The sequence below is a fragment of the Nannospalax galili genome, unplaced genomic scaffold, assembly GCF_000622305.1.
Source record: "Nannospalax galili isolate Female #2095 unplaced genomic scaffold, S.galili_v1.0 scaffold446, whole genome shotgun sequence".
NCBI classification, from domain to species: Eukaryota; Metazoa; Chordata; class Mammalia; order Rodentia; family Spalacidae; genus Nannospalax; species Nannospalax galili.
This window is the reverse complement of record NW_008355468.1, coordinates 965,799-984,351: the sequence shown is the minus strand read 5'-3', so window position 1 is coordinate 984,351 and position 18,553 is coordinate 965,799. Positions and strand designations below refer to the sequence as shown.

The following is an 18,553-nucleotide window of genomic DNA, read 5'->3' as shown; positions in this document are numbered from 1 at the left end:
GAGTTGAGGACTGGTGTTAGTCACCAAGTGAGTGCCAGGACCTGAACCCAGGTCCACTGCAAGAGCAGCCAGTGCTCTTAAGTACTGAGCCATCTCTCCTGTGTCCTCAATTACATTATTCTTAAAATACTTGTTGCTCTTACATTGTTATTAAAGTTAGCATCCAAATGAATTAGAGTGCTCTAAATGCATGCTTCTTTTATCAGCTCTTACCTCCCATTGGCCTTTGCATGCATGTGCTGGATAGCTTTAGTGTCAACTTGACATACCTGGGTTGAGGGAGCCTCAATTGGGGGAATTGTCTCTGTTGGACTGGCCTGTGGCCATGTCTGAGGGGCATCTTCTTGATGAGTGATGTGGGAGGGCCCAGCCAACTGTGGGTGGTGCCAACCCTGGGCAGTTGGGCCTGTGTAGCATAAGAAAGCAGGCTGAGCAGGGGCCAGGAGAGCAAGCCAGTAAGCAGCATTCCTCCATGGCCTGTGCTCCAGCTCCTGCCTCCAGGTTCCTGCCCTGAGTTCCTACCTTGGACTCCCTGATGAACTGCGACCTGGGAGATGTAAGACAAATAAACCCTTTCCTCCCCAAGTTGGTACTGGTCAGATTGTTTTGTCACAGCAATGAAGAAACAAACCAGGACAATGCATTTCAGAGGGTCCATTCTGACAATTTGAGTCTTTTTCTCTCTTCAGGTCTCCCAGATAATGTGTGTATTGCTCAGGGTTCTCTGGAAGAACAGAGCGATAAAACAAGTACACGTATTAAAAGGAGGTTCATTAGATTGGCCTAGAGAGCAGGTTCTGTGTAGTCCAACAGTGGCTGTTTTCACACTGGAGAGACTGAGAACTCCATAACTGCTCAGCCCATTAGTTGGCTGTTTCGGTAATCCCAGAATGGCACTGAGGGCCTGGAGGCTTTCCGGAGAGTCAGTGGTCTTCAGTCCATGTTGGAGGGCTGGAAGAAGCTGGTCTCTGATATCAGAGAAGGAATTTAGCAGCAACATTGGCAGCAATAAGTTAAAAGAGTTTTCTGGTTCACATATTCTTTTATTGCTCTCCCTGTTTTTCTTAGACGCCTGCCCACATTTTGAGCCCTGAGTGAATGTGTTATCGCTTGCTTTGATTATAGATGGGGAATGTGCGTTGAGATTATGTTCTCTCTTGTGTCCAATCTTTTATGAAATGGAATATGTAAGAACATTAAAACCTGTATTTCCACTGGGCTCCAAATTTCTATATTATTGTCTTGCTGAGAAAAAATATTTAAGAATTCTAGGGAGACAGTTGATGGTTTGATCTGAATATTGACAAGATCTTCTGATCATCCTCTGGCAAATGATATTGGAGACAGGAATGGATGTGACAGCAAGGAGGCCTGGGAGGAGGTTTCTGTGTCAGTTCAGGTGACAAGTAAAGTTGATCTGGGCCAGCTGTGTGGAAACAGACCAGACAGACAGAGGATGAGAGGAATTTGGAGAGGAACAGAGGCAAGTGCACTGTGCAGAAGGGAAGACAGCTGTGGACCACTTTCGAATTTTGGTCATGAGTAACCAAGGAGAAAGTGATTGTTAGCTAACATAGAGATTGGAAGAGACAGCTTTATGAGTGGAAATAAAGAATGTTGTTTTATCTTAAGTTTGAGCCCAATGAGGTATTCTGGTGGAACTGTCCAATAGACAATCAAATGCCTGGGTCTGGGGTTCTGGAGATAAATATGGACTGCTTTCTGTCCAAATATCTTTCTCCTTTTTAAGTATATTAAAACTAAATTCCAGAAAATTCCTTGAATTGATTGAGTTTTATTCAATTTATGATGAATACTGCCTCTGGTATTTTTTAAAAGATTTTATATGTTTATATGTGACTACATGCCCACATATATGTGCAGGTGTGAATACCTGTATACACACGTGAAGGCCAAAAGAAGTTGTCAAATCCCTCAGGAATTACAGAAATCCAAGCTTATTAAATACGTGCTGAAATTGCAAAGGTCCACAAGTTAAGAATGATGCAGTAGATAGTTTTGGTGACTGCTTTTGTAATATGACTATACAACAAGCTCTCTTTACTGAGTCAACTTTCCACCCCGCTTCCGATATATTTTTAAAAGACAATCCTTCCATCTTAATTAATTTCCCTATCATAGAGCACTGCCTTTTCATAAATATCTACTCCATCATTTTATGTATGTATGTATGTATGTATGTATGTATGTGTGTATATATGTATGTATGCATGCCTGCCTGTATTTGCTCTACTGTATTCTACTGAGTGACAATTAAAAGCACCACATAGTGAAAGCTTTGCAGCCTAAGTGTATTTCTGAGAGGATATTGGTATATAGAATTTAATGATTGCTCCCCCTCTTCAACTGCCGAATCAATTCACATGCTCAGTGAACACGGGCTTTCTTCCTCTTGGAGAGAAATGGCTATTTTTTTACACTCTGGAGAATTCTCTTAGAGATTTGCTGCATTGTTTAAATCTTTTATGACAAGTGAAATGGAAAAAAAGTTTAGATCCACTTTGCCAATTTAAATCCCCAATTGCCTGTGCAATCCTCCTGTTTCCATCCCATCCCAGGATGCCAAAATCCTGGGGAGTTTTTGTTTTGTTTTGTTTTTTTGTTTTAGTGATGTTTTCCTTCTCCATATGCCCTGACCTCCCTTGCTGTCCGTGTCTTAAGGCAGTTTCCTAGAGCTCTAACATAGACAGCCCCCTGCTGTTCAGCCCACGATGAAATTTCCAGAGAATTCCAGAGTGCAGTATCCAACTCGTGTCAACTCTTAGACCCACTGCAATGTTTGAATTGATATTGCAGTTAAACTCTTCAATACAAGTAGTGGCATATTTGCCTTTCAACCTAATGTCTACCACCTCAGCACAACTTTTATTTTTCCAGAGTTTTACCTAATAAATAGTTTATTTATTTTATACTACAGCATCTGTTAGTTATTTGTGTGTGTATGTGTGTGTGTGTGTGTGTGTGTGTGTGTGTTTATGACATAAACATGATGATAGATGGTGCATACACTCATGGCTTTGTCTAGGTCTCAAAGTTCACCTTCGAAAGCAGTTTCCGGGGCTGAAGAGATGGCTCAGTAGTTAAGAGTACTGGCTCTATCAGTAGAGGACCGGGGTTTGGTTCCTAGCAGTAACATGGCCCCTAACTGTCCATAACTCCAGGAGTGTGAAGCCCTCTTCTGACCTCTGCAGGCATTGCGTGATACAGGTGCAATTAAATATATGCAGGCTAAACACTCATAAAATAAAAATAATTTCTTTGTTAAAAGCAGTCACCAAACCTATTTACCACACCATTCTTAGTTTATGGAGTCTTGTAATCCTCTTATACTGGGTTTCCACAGAAACTATTACCTTTGTGTTCAGTTTCCTGAAAAGCCCAAGAACCCTAATTTCATTTTTTAAAACGGATTTTTTTGGTGGGCAAAGGATTTGAATCAATATTTCCAAACAAGGTATAAAAATACACAATAGTCTATAAAAATATGATCAATATCATTGTTAGGCAATGCAAGTCAAAACTGTAATGGGATAACACCTGACAAATTTGGAATACTGATCATGTAAATGAAATAGAAGAAATGGATCAGTTCCAATGTAAAGAAATGAGAACCCTGATGAACTGCTGGTACAAGTTTTAAAAGCTACAGATGCTTTGGGAAACATAATGGTGGCTCCTCAGAAACTTAAGCACGGAATCACCATATGAGCGAGCGATTCCTCTCATTATCCATGCTGTCTGGGTGATATTTCTCTGTGTGCTTTTAACACTAGTCTTGCCTTAAACTCTTTAACGTCTCCCTGCTCTACCTTCCCCTTTCTCTGTCAAAGCACATCTGTGGCAGCCACACGGCGGTGAGGGGAGCTTGCAACATTGTTCTCCTGTTCTTCCAGAATGTGCTAGAAATTGAATTCATATTTGTGGCCTGTTCTTCCACACAAATTTTAAAATGAAATTCTAGATCTAGAATCAATTTTATGGTGAAATTGAAATTTCCATTTAATTTTCAATGAGAAAAGTTTCTCTCTTTCTTTTTTTGTCTTTTTGAGACAGGGTCTCCTTGTAGCCCCAGCTGTCCTGGAATTCACTATGTAGACCAGGCTGGCCTCAAACTCACAGAGATCCGCCTGCTTCTGCCTCCCATGTGCTGGGATTAAAGGAATGCACCACCACACCCAGCAAAAAGTTTTCTTTTTAGTTTTCTTTTGCCCAAGTCTCAGACATCTTGTCAAAATATAACTGTAACACTCCCTAAATGATTTTTAATTTTCTGCTGGGTTTATAATTTTGTCATTTTTTCATCTTTATCACTTTTGTTCATTCATCACATGTTCTCTGTTGTGAACACAAACAATCTCTCTGGAGTACATAGATTTTGATAAACTTTACAAGTAATAACCTATATTTTTACTAATATTTTCTATTGTGCCTTACACTTATGCTGATATAATAATCTTCATTATTTCCATTAGCATTTTAATATTTCCCTGTTCTTTTTTAAATTCACCAACTCAAATGCTTAGATAATTAGTTTTCATATTTTGAAAAAATATCAGCGCTTGAAAATTTTGTCATATCATTTTCATGTAACATGGAATTTTTTGTTATATGTTCTATATATTATATTTAGGTTGATTCTTAATTTTCAGTATGATTTACCCTTTAAACCCAGTAAAATTTAGAAATATTTTAAGCATGCTACTATTTATTTATAATATTTATATATTTCTGCTTACTATAGCATAGTTATTATGAAATCTTGAAGTTTCACTGATATACTTCTATGACTTTACATATGTTTAATTCTATCTGTGAATATATGTACTTATTGAAGAGGAATATATAAGGACTAAAGAGACGGTTCAGTGGTTGAGAGCACATAATTGCAGAGGACCCACATTCAGCTCTCAGCACCTGTGCTGTGTGGCTCACAACTATCTGTAACTTCAGTTCCAGGGGATCCAATGTGTCCAACCTCTGCAGGAATATGTATTCATAAGCACATATCTCACACAGATACACATGAATATACATTTAAGAACAAAATACATCTTCATAAAAAGAAGAATATAGTTTTAAATCCTGTAAATATTCTTTAACAGGCTATAAAATCAGATTATTCAAATTTTATTATCCTCAAAAATATGTAAATCTAATTTTAATTTAATTTAAACTCATACATAAAGAACTTAAAAATTGTGATTTTTATAGGGTATTTTACAATGTTTCTTTACATGTACGAATTTGGGGCTATTTAAATCATGTTAAATATATGTTTTTCCTCAAACAGTTAAGATTTATAGTGAAAACACTAAAACACATTTGTCCTAGATTTTAAAAATCTACAGTACATTTTCATTGTCTATAATCTTTTTACTGTGTAAGAGCTTACAACATTGTCTTCATTTAACTATGGCTTAGTACCATGACTGCTCTCTCGTAGTCACCCCATCTGCCATGGTTTAAATAAGAAACATCCCCACAACAGATACTCAGCTATTTGAATACTTGGTCCCACGTTAATGGCATTGTTGGGGATGTTGTGGACTCTTCAGGAGATTGTGCCTTGCTGAAAGAAGTGTGTCACTTGGAGTTTATAGCCTTACTTCACTTTGTTTGCTCTATCTGCTTCTTCTGTGTGGATAAAATGTGATGTCTCGGCTTCTTCATTGGGCTACCTGTTCCCACAACTCTTAGACCTTAAGTCCACAAAAACCCTTCCTTCTGTAAATTGCCTTGGTTTTGATATTTTAACACAGTCACACATGTGAGATTCCAGATTTGTATGGGAGTCCATGTGGTACATATCTTTCTACTACTTCATATCATAAAATAATGATCTTCAATTTCTATGTTTAAAGCTGAATAGTATCCTACTGTATATCTGTACCCTATTTTTTCATCTATTCATGAATTGACAGACACTGATTTTTTCTATTTTTAATAGTGCCCTGGTTGTCCTAGTTTGTTTCTTCATTGCTGTGACAAAACACTCTGACCACCACCAACTTGGGGAGGAAAGGATTTATTTGTCTTACATCTCCAGGTCATAGTTCATCAGGGAGCCCAAGGTAGGAACTCAGGGCAGGAACCTGGAGGCAGGAGCTGGAGCACAGGCCATGGAGGAATGCTGCTTACTGGCTTGCTCTCCTGGCCCCTGCTCAGCCTGCTTTCTTATGCAACACAGGCCCACCTGCCCAGTGGTGGTACCACCCACAGTGGGCTGGGCCCTCCCACATCACTCAATAATCAAGAAGTGCCCCATGGACATGGTCACAGGGCAGCCCAAAGAAGGAAATTCCCCAAATGAGCGTCCCTCAACCCATGTGTGACAAATTGACAGTAAAACTATCCAGCACAAATAGTACTGTCATAAGCAAGAAAATGTAGCTGAAAGAAAACAAACTGATTTTATTTTTAGCTAATAGTATTGCTGGGTAAAGTGGTAGCTCTAGCTTTTGTTTTTAGATGACCCTCCATTCTGTTTTCTACAATGGTTGTACTAACTTGCATACCTACCAACTATGTGTAAGAGATTTCTTTTTCCATGTACTCACTAAAATTTGAACTTGATTGCCATTTGTCTTATTAATAATAGATATTCTAAAAAGTGTTAAGTGACACTTTAGCTTTATTTTTCCACAATAATTAGAAATTTTGAGCTTATTTTCATTTATCTATTAGCTTGTTCTTGCTCTTTCTTTTTCTATGTCCACCCCCATTGGTTTGTTTTCTTGCTAATGAGGTGTTCGAATTTCTTAAACTTTTTTTATATAATACCCCTGTGATGTGTGAATATTGTATCCCAATCCAAAGACAGTTTCTCTCTGTATATATTGAGTATTCTTTTTCCGGTGTGTGTGATTTTTGTGTTTTTGAAATCATACCCAGAAATTCATTACCAACAATGTCATGAGTTTTTCTTCTGGTGTATTTTCTTTTTTTTCCTTGTGGCCCTCTAGCTGAATTACTCTTAACTCATTCTGAGTAGACTTTGTGTGCTATAAGGAGTCTAGTTTCATTTTTGATCATCTGAGTGTCCATCTCTCCCAGTAATTTTTACACATTTTTATATTTATACATTTGTAATATTATCCTTGATCACTCATGAGCTCTTGGTGCCTTTATGAAAAATTAATTGACCACAAATTTTTCACTTTGTTCTGGGATTTCTACCTTGTATGTGGCAAAGTGATTGCTTCTCCCACTACCATGATATTTAGGTGGCAATAAACTTGCGATAGAACTTGAAATCAGGAACTGTTGCATCTACAGCACTGCTCTTTTTGTTTTTATTTTATTGTGTTGTATTTATTTAATTTTTTTATATTCTTAAGTACTGTAAGCATAGCCAAATATACATGGCTGAAGCGGTCACAGATCTTAGAGAGAACCCAAAGGCTGTTACTTCCCTAGACAAATATAATTTCTTACTATGTGCTAAATACAGATCCTTATATTTACAGACAACTATGTCAGTCACCACTCATCAAAGAGGCTTCTTTTGCAACAGATGGAGACTGGTCACAGAGATTAAGTGTCTATGAACTACCCAACCCCAAGTAGCATATCTATAACAGAATCTCTAGGGCCTGGAGAGATGTCTCAGTGGTTAAGAGCATTGGTTGTTCTTGCAGAGGACGTGAGTTTGATTCCCAGCACCCATATGGAATCTAACAACTGTCCTAACTCCCATTCCAGGGGATTCTATGACTCAGTGCACTTACGTACATGCAGGCAATACACTCATACACATAAAATAAAAATAAAAAAATAAAATAAATGGAACCTTTACACAGACTCATGAAACATAGCGGAACAAGGGGTACAGAGAATACTAAAGCCTCTCTCAACTCTCATCAATGAAGCTCCCTCATGAAACAGAGGACAATGAACCCAGACCTCAGGGGCCACTGTGGAAGGGGGCAGAAAGATTGTAAGAGCCCAGTGGGGAGGTGCATGACCATTTGGAAATAGAGTCTTCGTGGCTCCTGGGAACTTGCTCATATGAATTTACAGCAATGGTGTCAGCATGCACAAGACCCATGAAAACTCAAGCAGAAAAACAACTCAGCATAGAACAGGGAAAAGGACAGCAGATCCCAATCTCAGATGAAGAACTATTGGGCAACCGATTGCTACTGGGTGAGGAAGAGCTGATCTTCTTTAAGGTTATGACTCTTGGCCTGCAGACTAAACCCCAGTGGATATACTTGCACTCAGAGGACACTAATTTGACTCAGTGGGCCTTAACATAAATGAAAGAGTGCATGAAATCCAGTGAGGGGATATGGGAGGGTACCACGGGGGAATGGAATATAAAATTGATTAAGATGTTGTGTATGAAATACACGAAAATTTAATCTTTAAGGTTATGACTCTTGGCCTGCAGACTAAACCCCAGTGGATATACTTGCACTCAGAGGACACTAATTTGACTCAGTGGGCCTTAACATAAATGAAAGAGTGCATGAAATCCAGTGAGGGGATATGGGAGGGTACCACGGGGGAATGGAATATAAAATTGATTAAGATGTTGTGTATGAAATACACGAAAATTTAATAAATTTTTAAAAAAAAATAATTTTAAATGCCTTGAATTATTCACTTTTCAAATTATTGTAAAATGTTGAATTTTACAATACAGTTCTGAAAAGTTGTATTAAAGTTTGGATAAGAACCGCAATGAAGGTGTAGATCACTTTGAGAAATAGAGACTTGCAATCGCATTAAGTTCTCCCACCAGGAAACAGTCACTCCATTCTCTTAGTTATGTCAGCTGCTCTGTCATGCTTCACAGTCTTCTGTGTGAAGACTGTGTTGTTCACTGTTAGTGCTGAAGTTCATCCTAAGTATTTCATTTTCCTTGTTGTTATTATAAGTAGAACTGATTACTTTTAGACACTTAAGACCATATAGAAAGACAACCCATTTTTGTATGTCATGTTTATAGCTTACAATTATAGCGAATCCGTTTCTTACCTCTAGCTAGTGCTTGGATTTATCTCCTTTTATGTGTAAACCATCAGCAAACAGATATAATTTATCTCCCTATTTATTTTTGAGATAGGATTTCATGGAGCTCATTCTTATCATAAACTAGCTATGTGGCTGTGGTTGATTTTTAACTCCTGATCCTTTTGCCTCCACTTCCAGAGACCACATCCAGTTTATAAGTCACTAGCAGTCAAACTCAGATCTTTGTACATGCTAGATGAATACCCTCAGCTCATTTTTTTTTCTTTTCATTTAACGGCAGAGACCTTAGAAGCAGAAAAAACTTCAGTCACTGGATCCTTAGCCTGTGCAATGTTTCTGGAGATTCAGAGGTGTGACCCACAGTTTGACTACCTTGTGGCCTGAATGGAATATTTTTGACAATCTCGTTTATATTGTTTGAGAATTCATCAGACTTCTAATGTGTTCTGATGAAATCCACCCCACAGTCCCTCTCCTCCAATTTCTCCCCTATTCCTCTCCACCACTTCACCCACTCAGATGTGATCTTTTCTTTTTTTAAACCGACTGAGTCCACTTAGTGCTGCCTGTGTGTGCACAGGTAAAGCACTATCTACTGGAACATGGATAACCTCTGACAGGACACATCCCTGAAGCAAACTGACTCTAGTTCCTCCATCATCCATCGATTGCCAGCCTTCAGGCAGGGGCAGAGCTTTGGGAGCCCTTCCCCCTTTTATCCTGGGATTTTGTCTGGCTCAGCCTTGTGTAGGTCTTGTGCATGCAGTCACAGCTGCTGGGAGTTTATGTGCACAACTGCACTGTCGTGCCCGGCAAACACGTCTATCTACTCAGTCTAATTCTTACAATCTTTCCACCGTCTCTTCCGTAATGATCCCTGAGCCTGTTGAGAGGGGTGTGATATGGGATGTTCCATTTCTAAGCTTTCTACAGTCTCTTATTCTCTGCATATTGACCAGGTAGGTGTAGGTCTCCATATTAATTACCATCTGTAGCAAAGCATTTTTGACGAGTGTTGAAACAAGTATTGAAATTTGATTTCTACTCGAGGAGTATTGTGAAAGCATATGGAATTAATCATTTACCTGATGAAAACTGACAGATAGGAAGGAAGGCCAACAACCGAGGTCAGTTCTTAGATCTTTTCTCTTCTTGCTTAAGGCGAGATCAACATTGAACCAGACATGAAGGACATGCTGACACAATGACTCAAGAACAAACTCAGCACATTCTCCTTATGATTGATCCTGCTGCCCTGTCCCCCCACTTCCTCATCCCCTCCACCTCCACCTGGGATTAGAGTCCTCATTAGTGAGAGACTTTCCTCACTGGAGAAAAGAGACATTGCCAAAGACATATTTTCAAATTTCATTTTAATGCATATATGAATTAATTAATTCTCTATACTTATTTAATTTAGTACAAAAATTGAAGCTATTTTTTCTATTTAATAATTTCTGTAGATAGTTTTATCATCATGCCTTTTATTCTCATAAATGATACTACATACTTTCCTCTCATTTACATCTTGTTTTCAAGCTATTAGTTTGATCCTGCTACAACTGGCTACTGACTTCTAGGTGCTATCTTTGTCTTTTATCCCATTCTGGTGAGTTTAGTTCATGTGCTCATAATTTCCAAGTATCACTTACTGTGGCTTGGGATGCTTTGCTGTTTTTTTTTTTAAGATTTAATTTGAAAAACAGCTAAAAAGATTCATGAATGTTTAACCTCAAGGAGATATTTCAGCCAGGCATTCTAGGTTACCATCAACATGGTAATGATTTTTTTTAATTTACAATTTTTAATTGATTTTTTTGGATTTTCATGCAACATGATTTGATGGTATTTAGATCCCCTCTACTATTCACATCTCCAATATTGCCTCCTAATTTAGTGCATTCTATTGTATAAATGTTAAGCCCTATAGAATCTAGTCTTTGTCCCCAAATGTCCTTCAATATGGTTCAATTCACTCAAGTCTGATTAACCTACCAAGAGTTCCATCCTTGAAAGAGACTGTCTCTCCCCCTCCCAACGGCCATCAGCTGACAAAATTTCCTTAGGCTGGGGTTTCTTATCCACTTTTAATATGGGAAGTTTTCAGTGAACTTATTGTTGGGCATTTTTACCTGGAACACACAGAAATGATAAAAATCAAACCCCTTTTCATTATTTTAAATGTCTTTTTAATTTTTTAATTATATATACATATATAATATACATAATAATTATATATGTATGCATGTGTGTGTTTGTGTATGTGTTTATGTGTGTGTATTCATGCATATGTGTGTGCCTATGTAACTGTATATGCATACATATGTATAGAGGCACAGATGATACAGGCCAGTTTCCTGTCTACAGCACTAAGATGAAACACAAACTGTCTAATAAGAGAGCCTCTCGCTTCCTAGGAGCACCGTGTTTTCCTATTTCTAGTCCTGTCTTCTCTCGTGCCTCTGGTAATGCTAACATTATATTGAGAGCTCATCTACAGGGTTTTAAAGGTTGTGTTTTTATGTTTAATACAGAATGCCTTGGTGTGCTTTCACTGGTCTTTCTTCAGAGTTTTAGATAAATTTATTACCAGAAAAACAACTCTGTTTCTTGACCCTCGATTCAGCTGCTCATTCACTGTGCTTGGTCCTGACAGTGATATTTTCTCCTTTGCAGTGCTATGATCAAAGCCAGGGTCCTGGGCAAATATTCAAGTACTCTATCACTGAGCTATCTCCCTAGCACTCCTGTCCTACCACAATATTTTAAACAACCATGCACAATCTTTAATAATTCATTGGAAGCAAGAGCACATGAAAAATATTTTAATAAATCAGGACAGGAGTAAGTAAAATGTAATTAAGCATATTGCTGGAAAGTGCTCACTTTGCATACAGAGAGCATTAGCTTGAGATGCCAAACTTTGAGCCAGCTCTCATGAACTTACCATTCTTTTATCAGCTACAGCCCTGACCTGTGGGTTGCAGAGTCTACTGCAGTGGATGACTGTGTGTTGCAGAGTCTACTGCAGTGGATGACTGTGTGTTGCAGAGTCTACTGCAGTGGATGACTGTGTGTTGCAGAGTCTACTGCAGTGGGTGACTGTGGTGACTGAATGTACCAGGATGGAAGGGTGCAAGATGGTGCTGTTGCATTGACACACTCTGTGGAGCTTTTCAGTTACCACTAAAGTTTTTCTCAATTTGAAGTCAGGGAAGTTATAAATTACTTAGTCAATAGGATGAAGGCCATATTTCACAGGACAATTTTTCCAACATTAAAGTGACTAGCTTGCATTCACCCGTCTCAAAATTCGACTTCTATGACAGTGCAATAAAAATAGCATAGAAGAGTTTGGTAGTTTTGGCTCCTCATTGCTCACATAACTTTTGTGAGGCCTTGAATTTTCATGCAAACAGGAAATCTTTAGACGATTTAGGAACTGAGAGCATTAGAAAACCATTTTAGCTCCATATATTTTACATTGGCTAATCAGTTTGTGTTACAAGGCCATATTTAAACTGGCATAAAATCATTAGAAGATGTGCAAAATGTGGAAAATAGACCAAGAGTAAAGACTATCACTTTGGAAACAGAGGATGATTGAAAGGCTCTGTTGAGTTGAATGTATTTTTCTCAGTAAGAATGAAAGAAATTGTGTCACACTGAATATTGCACTGAATGTAGTATTAGCGTATAATGAACAATTGGTGTATTGTTAATTGTTTTTCTCCTAGAATGCAAGGCCACACTCCATGTATTTGTGTGTGTGTGTGTGTGTGTGTGTGTGTGTGTGTGTGCGCACGCACATTCAGCTGGGTATGTGCTTGTGCAGGCCAGAGTAGACATTGTATTTCTCCCTCAATCACTCTATACCTGGAGCTCACTGCTTTGTCTAGACTGGCTGGCCAGGGAATCCTGGGGATCCTCCTGCTTTCTCACAGCCTGCCCCTGTACTTATGTTACAGATGTGAGCTGCTGCATCTAGCTTTTAAGTCTGTGCTAGAAATCGGAAGTGAAGTAAGTCCTCATGCTTTCACAGAAAGTCCTGCTTTGGTATCCCTCTAGCCCTGACACTATATTCTTGCTTAGTACAAAACTGTACGTCTTAAAGTAAAAAGGAAATTATACACAATTTTTAAAGTATTAAGTAAAGTTAATCTGTCTTTTGCTTGGATAACTGATATAAGAATAAAATTCCTTTGTAAGGATACAAATAGTATTTTGTAAAAAGCAAAGAAACTCGCAGAACTGTGGTTTCTTTGAAAATTTAAAACAGTGGGCTCAGAGCTGTGGTGAGCTCATCACACTTGTAGGTAAAGAAATGTCTACATTGAAAATGCTGAATGTGAAAACATTTTCATTCACCATGAACAATTGTATAGTTTGTTAAACACACATACATGCACATCTATAAATTAAGATAGCCAAAAATTGTCCTGTGAAATATTTCTTAATAAGCTAAAATTCTCAAATCACACCCATATGACAAACATTGCCCCAGAAATAGAAGTACTTGCCTTTTATAATATTTTACTAAGATCAGATTAGTTTTCACTGACACAGAGAAAATATTTCCTATAACATATTATAAGTCTGATCAGTTTTTCTTAGAAGAAAGACAATAGCTTTGATTTTTAAAGTACACTTTAAATTTAAAGCTTATGTTGCTTGTGTATATAAAATTATAAAGTCTATTACTGAGTATTAAATTTTAGCTAGCATTTATCACCTGATATTGATCTATCATTCACAATTGAGGAAAAACTCAGAACATCTTCTATATGCCTTTATATCTCTGATATAAAATTCAATATTTAATGGGTGTTCTCAACTTGGCTAAACTATCAGGCATGGAATCGAAATAATTTCTCATGCTAAAACTCTGAAATACTGGGTATTTCTAAATTATTTTTACTCATTAAGCCAACTGATTTTTTGAAAGATTAAATAATTTGCAAATATATCATTCATGATAAACAGCAGATGGAAGTCCAGAAGGCTCTACAGTCTCTGCTCTTCAGGATTACTTATGTGTTAGAGAGGACACAGATTCTTGGGAATACATTCGTGAAGTCAAAAATGATCAAAGTTCATCACGTGAATTCATGAATGGTATATAAACAATGGGTGCTGAGAAAACACATATGACAGATAAAAATACTAGGTGATTCAAAAAATTATATCAGGATTAATTTAAATACAAGGATGTTAGAATTATAGCTGTAAGAAAGCATACAGTAGTTTAGATGTCTCAAAAGACAAATCTTTCCCATAAAAAATTCTCTAAGCTGCAGTGCCAATTACTCACACAGTCCTTGGGACCTAGGCTAGCTTCAACTCTGCTTCTTTCAATTCTAAGGCAAGATTTATCTTCCAGGTTCTAAATGGTGGTCCAACACCCAATCACCTCATCCCATCTGGCAAGTGTCAAAAACTAGAATTAGGTAATGATGGTGTGAAGGCTAGCTCTCACAGCTTTGGAGAGCTCTATGAAGGTGCCAAGTGAAAACATCATCAACGATCCAATGCCAGCATCAAGACAAAATAACCACCTCAGTGACTGGCGCAGCATAAAACATTGGTGCAGTGGTGGCACTTTTTTTTCGTCTTTTTGAATCAGGGTCTCCCTGTAACCCCAGCTGTCCTGGAACCCACTATGTAGACAAGGCTGGCTTTGAACTCATAGAGATCCACCTGCCTCTGCCTCCCAAGTGCTGGGACTACAGGCGTGCACCACCACGCCAGCAGTAGTGGCACTTTTATCTTGGGGTAATCAACAGCTACCTAATTGGAAGAAAAGCCCACTCAGTGGGAGAAAACTCAAGTGTGGCACTGTAACAAAACCAAATACATATGGCTCAAGAGGTCATAGATCTTAGACAAAAATCCCAAGACTGTCACATTCCTAGATGAATGTAATTTCTTAGTATGTGCAAAATATGTGTCATTATATTTACAGACAAATATCCCAGTCACCACTCATCAAAGAAGCTCCTGTTGCACCAGAGACTGTTACCAAATACCACAACTGGTCACATACAGACATTATCTATGAACTGCTCAAATCTCAGTGGGATATCTGCAGTGCAGCCTCTACACCTAAGGCTTACAGAATATAGAACAGGGATAAAGAAGGCACTAATGAATCTCTCATTTCTCATTAATGAAGCTCCCTTGTACAGCAGAGGGTCAGGAACACAAAAGGTCACAAATGGCCAAAGCATAGAGATTAAGAGTCTGCAGAATACTGGTCCTTGATAAGGACTCCTATATTAAACTTCACCCACCCAGGGCTCAGGTATCATTGTGAAAGTGGGTGCAGAAAGATTGTAAGAGTGAGAGAGGAGGTGAACAACCATATGGAAATAGAGCCCTACAAGCTCCTCGGACCCTGCTCATACGAATCTACAACTGTGTCAGCATGCATAGGACCCATGCAAACTCAAGCAGACAAAAACCCAGCATAGAACTGGGGAAATGGACAGCAGACCCCAATCTTAGCTGAAAAAATCGGCAACTGATGACTGCTGGGTGAGGAAGAGCTGATCTTCCTAAAATGGGGAACTCTAGATATGTGACTAGAGCTCAGTGGATGAACTGGCACTGAGGAACCTCTGAGGACACTAAGTTGACACAATGGGCCTTAACACAAAGGACACGGTGTATGAATTCCGGGGTGAGCTATGGGAGGGTGTCAGCAGGGAAAGGGTATAAAGATGATGAAGAGTGACTGAGATGTTCTGTACGAAATATACAAAAATTCTATAAAAACAAATTAAAAAACTGATTCTGATGTGTCAAAAAATTGATATGACATCATATTAAATTTGTTTTTCACCTACTCAGCAACCCTTTGTTAATCTTACTTATTTATTTATTTATTCCTTTAAGGTATTTATATTTATTTGGGGAGTGTTACCATGTGCCACAGAACACTTGTGGAATTTAGTGGACAGCTTGCAGTAGTTGGTTCTGTCCTGCTATGTGGGACTCAAATCACTCAAACTCAGGTCATCAAGTGGGTCCTTAATTTGCTTTTCAACAAAGTTCTTTGGAAGTTCCCCTAGGCATAGTTCTATTCTTGAGAAGAATTTAGTCATATTCTTTATTCAAGACAAATAAAGAATTCTGTTTTGACTTAAAAATCAAGTTCTGGAGAGAGGGAGGAAGAAGAGATATATAATACTGAGAATGTCTCAAAAAGACATAGAAAAATATTTTATAAGCTTACATAAAAATATATAGGGAACAAACCTACAGCCAACAACATTCTAAATGGAGAAAAACTGGAAGAATTCCCATTGAAATCAGGAACCAGACAAGGCTGTCCACTATCTCCACTTCTCTGTAGCATAGTACCTGAAACTCCTGCAAGAGCAGTAAGACAAGAGAAGGAAATTAAATGACTAATAATTGGAAAAGAAGAGCTCAAATTATCCTTTTTTGCAGATGATATGATATTATATCTAAGAGATGCCAAAAATTCCACCTGAAAACTACTAGAAATTATTAACACATTCAGTACAGTGTAAGGTTACAAAATTAACCTACAAAAGTCTATATTCTTTCTATACACCAATGACAAGCAGTCAGAGAAAGAGCACAGGGAAACCCTCCCATTCACAATAGCCACAAAAAAACATACCTTGGAATAAACCTGACCAAAGACATTAAAGGGCTCTACAAGGATTTTTAATCTTTAAAGAAAGAGATTGATGAAGACATCAGAAGATGGAAGGGCCTCCCATGCTCATGGATTGGAAGAATTAATACTGTGAAAATGACCATCCTAACAAAAGCCATTTATAGACTAAATGCAATGCCAATCAAAATCCCTATGGCATTTTTCACAGAATTGGAAAAAAAACTATCCTAAGATTCATATGGAAGCACAAAAGACCTCGGATAGACAAAACACCCCTGAGCACTAAGAGCAATGCCAGGGGGATTACTATAAGCAGATTTTAAGCTGTAATGCAGAGTTATAATCATAAAAGCAACATGGTGCTGGCACAAAAATAGACCCATAGATCAATGGAACAAAATTGAAGACCCAAATATGAGTAAATGCAATTTCAGCCACCTGATATTTGACAAAGGGGCTAAGAACATTCACTGGAGGAAATACAGTATGTTCAGCAAATGGTGCTGGCAAAACTGGATCTCCACCTATAGAAGAATGAAACTAAACCCCTTTCACCCTGCACAAAAGTCAATTCCAAATGCCTCAAAAACCTCAATGTAAAGCCTCTGAAACTATTAGAAGAAAACATCAGGAAAAACCAACAAGATATAGGTGTAGGAAAGAATTTTCTAAACGGGACATCAATTGCTCAGGAAACAGGGGCAAGAATTAACAAATGGGACCTCATTAAACTAAAAAGCTTCTGTATGTCAAAGGAGGCAACCAGGGAGCAAACAGAAAACCCACAGAATGGGAGAAAATCTTCACCAGCGACACATATGACAGAGGTTTAATAACCAGAATATATAGTGGACTCAAAAACAGAGAAACAAGACAAGAAGCAACCCAATCAAAAGATGGGCCAAGGAGTTGAATAGAGAGTTCTCAAAAGAAGAAGTAAATATGGCTTGCAGCATCTTAAAATAGATTCAACATCACTAATAATTAGGAAAATGCAAATTAAAACCACTTTAAGATTTCACCATACCCCAGTCAGACTGCATAAGATCAAGAAAACAAATGATACCAAATGTTGAAGAGGATGTGGGGAAAGGGGAACACTCATCCACTGCTTGTGGGGCTGCAAACTGGTTCAACCCTTATGGAAAGCAGTGTGGAGAACTCTTAAAAAACTACAAATGAACTTACCATTTGACCCAGTTATACCACTCCTTGGCATATGCCCAAAGAACTCATCCTATTGCAAAGACACTTGCACATCCCTCAACTGAAGAGTGGATAATAAAAATGTGGTTTATTTATATGATGGAGCTTTACTCAGCAGTAAAGAAAGATGAAATCATGAAATTTGCAGGTAAATGGATGGAATTAGAAACTGTTATACTAAGTGAAGTAACACAGACTCAGAAAAAAAAATCGACATATGTTCTCCCTTATATGTTGATCCTAGAACCAGACTCTGTTAAATGAGTATGTAACCAGACATAACTACAGGAATCAGGATAATGGAAAGGAACAGGGAGGTTAAGAAAAAGAAAGAACCTGAAAGAGAAGAATAGTAGGAAACAGGCCTTGATAAGGGAAATATGGATAAAAATTGGGTTAGTTTAAGGGAGGGGGTAGGGAAGGGTATACAAGGAACCTAGGGGATAAAGGAAAGAAAGAGCTCAAGAGAGGTAGGACCGTAGGAGAAGGGTATAATAAGGGAGAAAGGGGGAAAATGGGGGCACCTTAAGTGGGAAAACCATGATGGAGGGGTGAGGCAATGCGAGAGATAAACCATGCCTAGCTAGTTTTGAAAAGCAGAGGGAACCATATTACTCCTACAGCCTACTGAAAAATTATATGTAGCAGATCAAGAAATATATGTCTGGCTAAGGTTTATCTGAGAACAACTGATCTTTG

The 18,553-nt window shown here is 38.1% G+C and overlaps 1 protein-coding gene across 3 annotated transcripts in view; it reads left to right on the top strand.

Annotated features, from left to right (window-relative positions):
• The window catches only part of Lrrtm4 (leucine rich repeat transmembrane neuronal 4), a 923,255-nt gene that overhangs the window by 491,915 nt on the left and 412,787 nt on the right, over nucleotides 1-18,553 (top strand). The gene's annotated exons all lie outside the window — the stretch shown is intronic.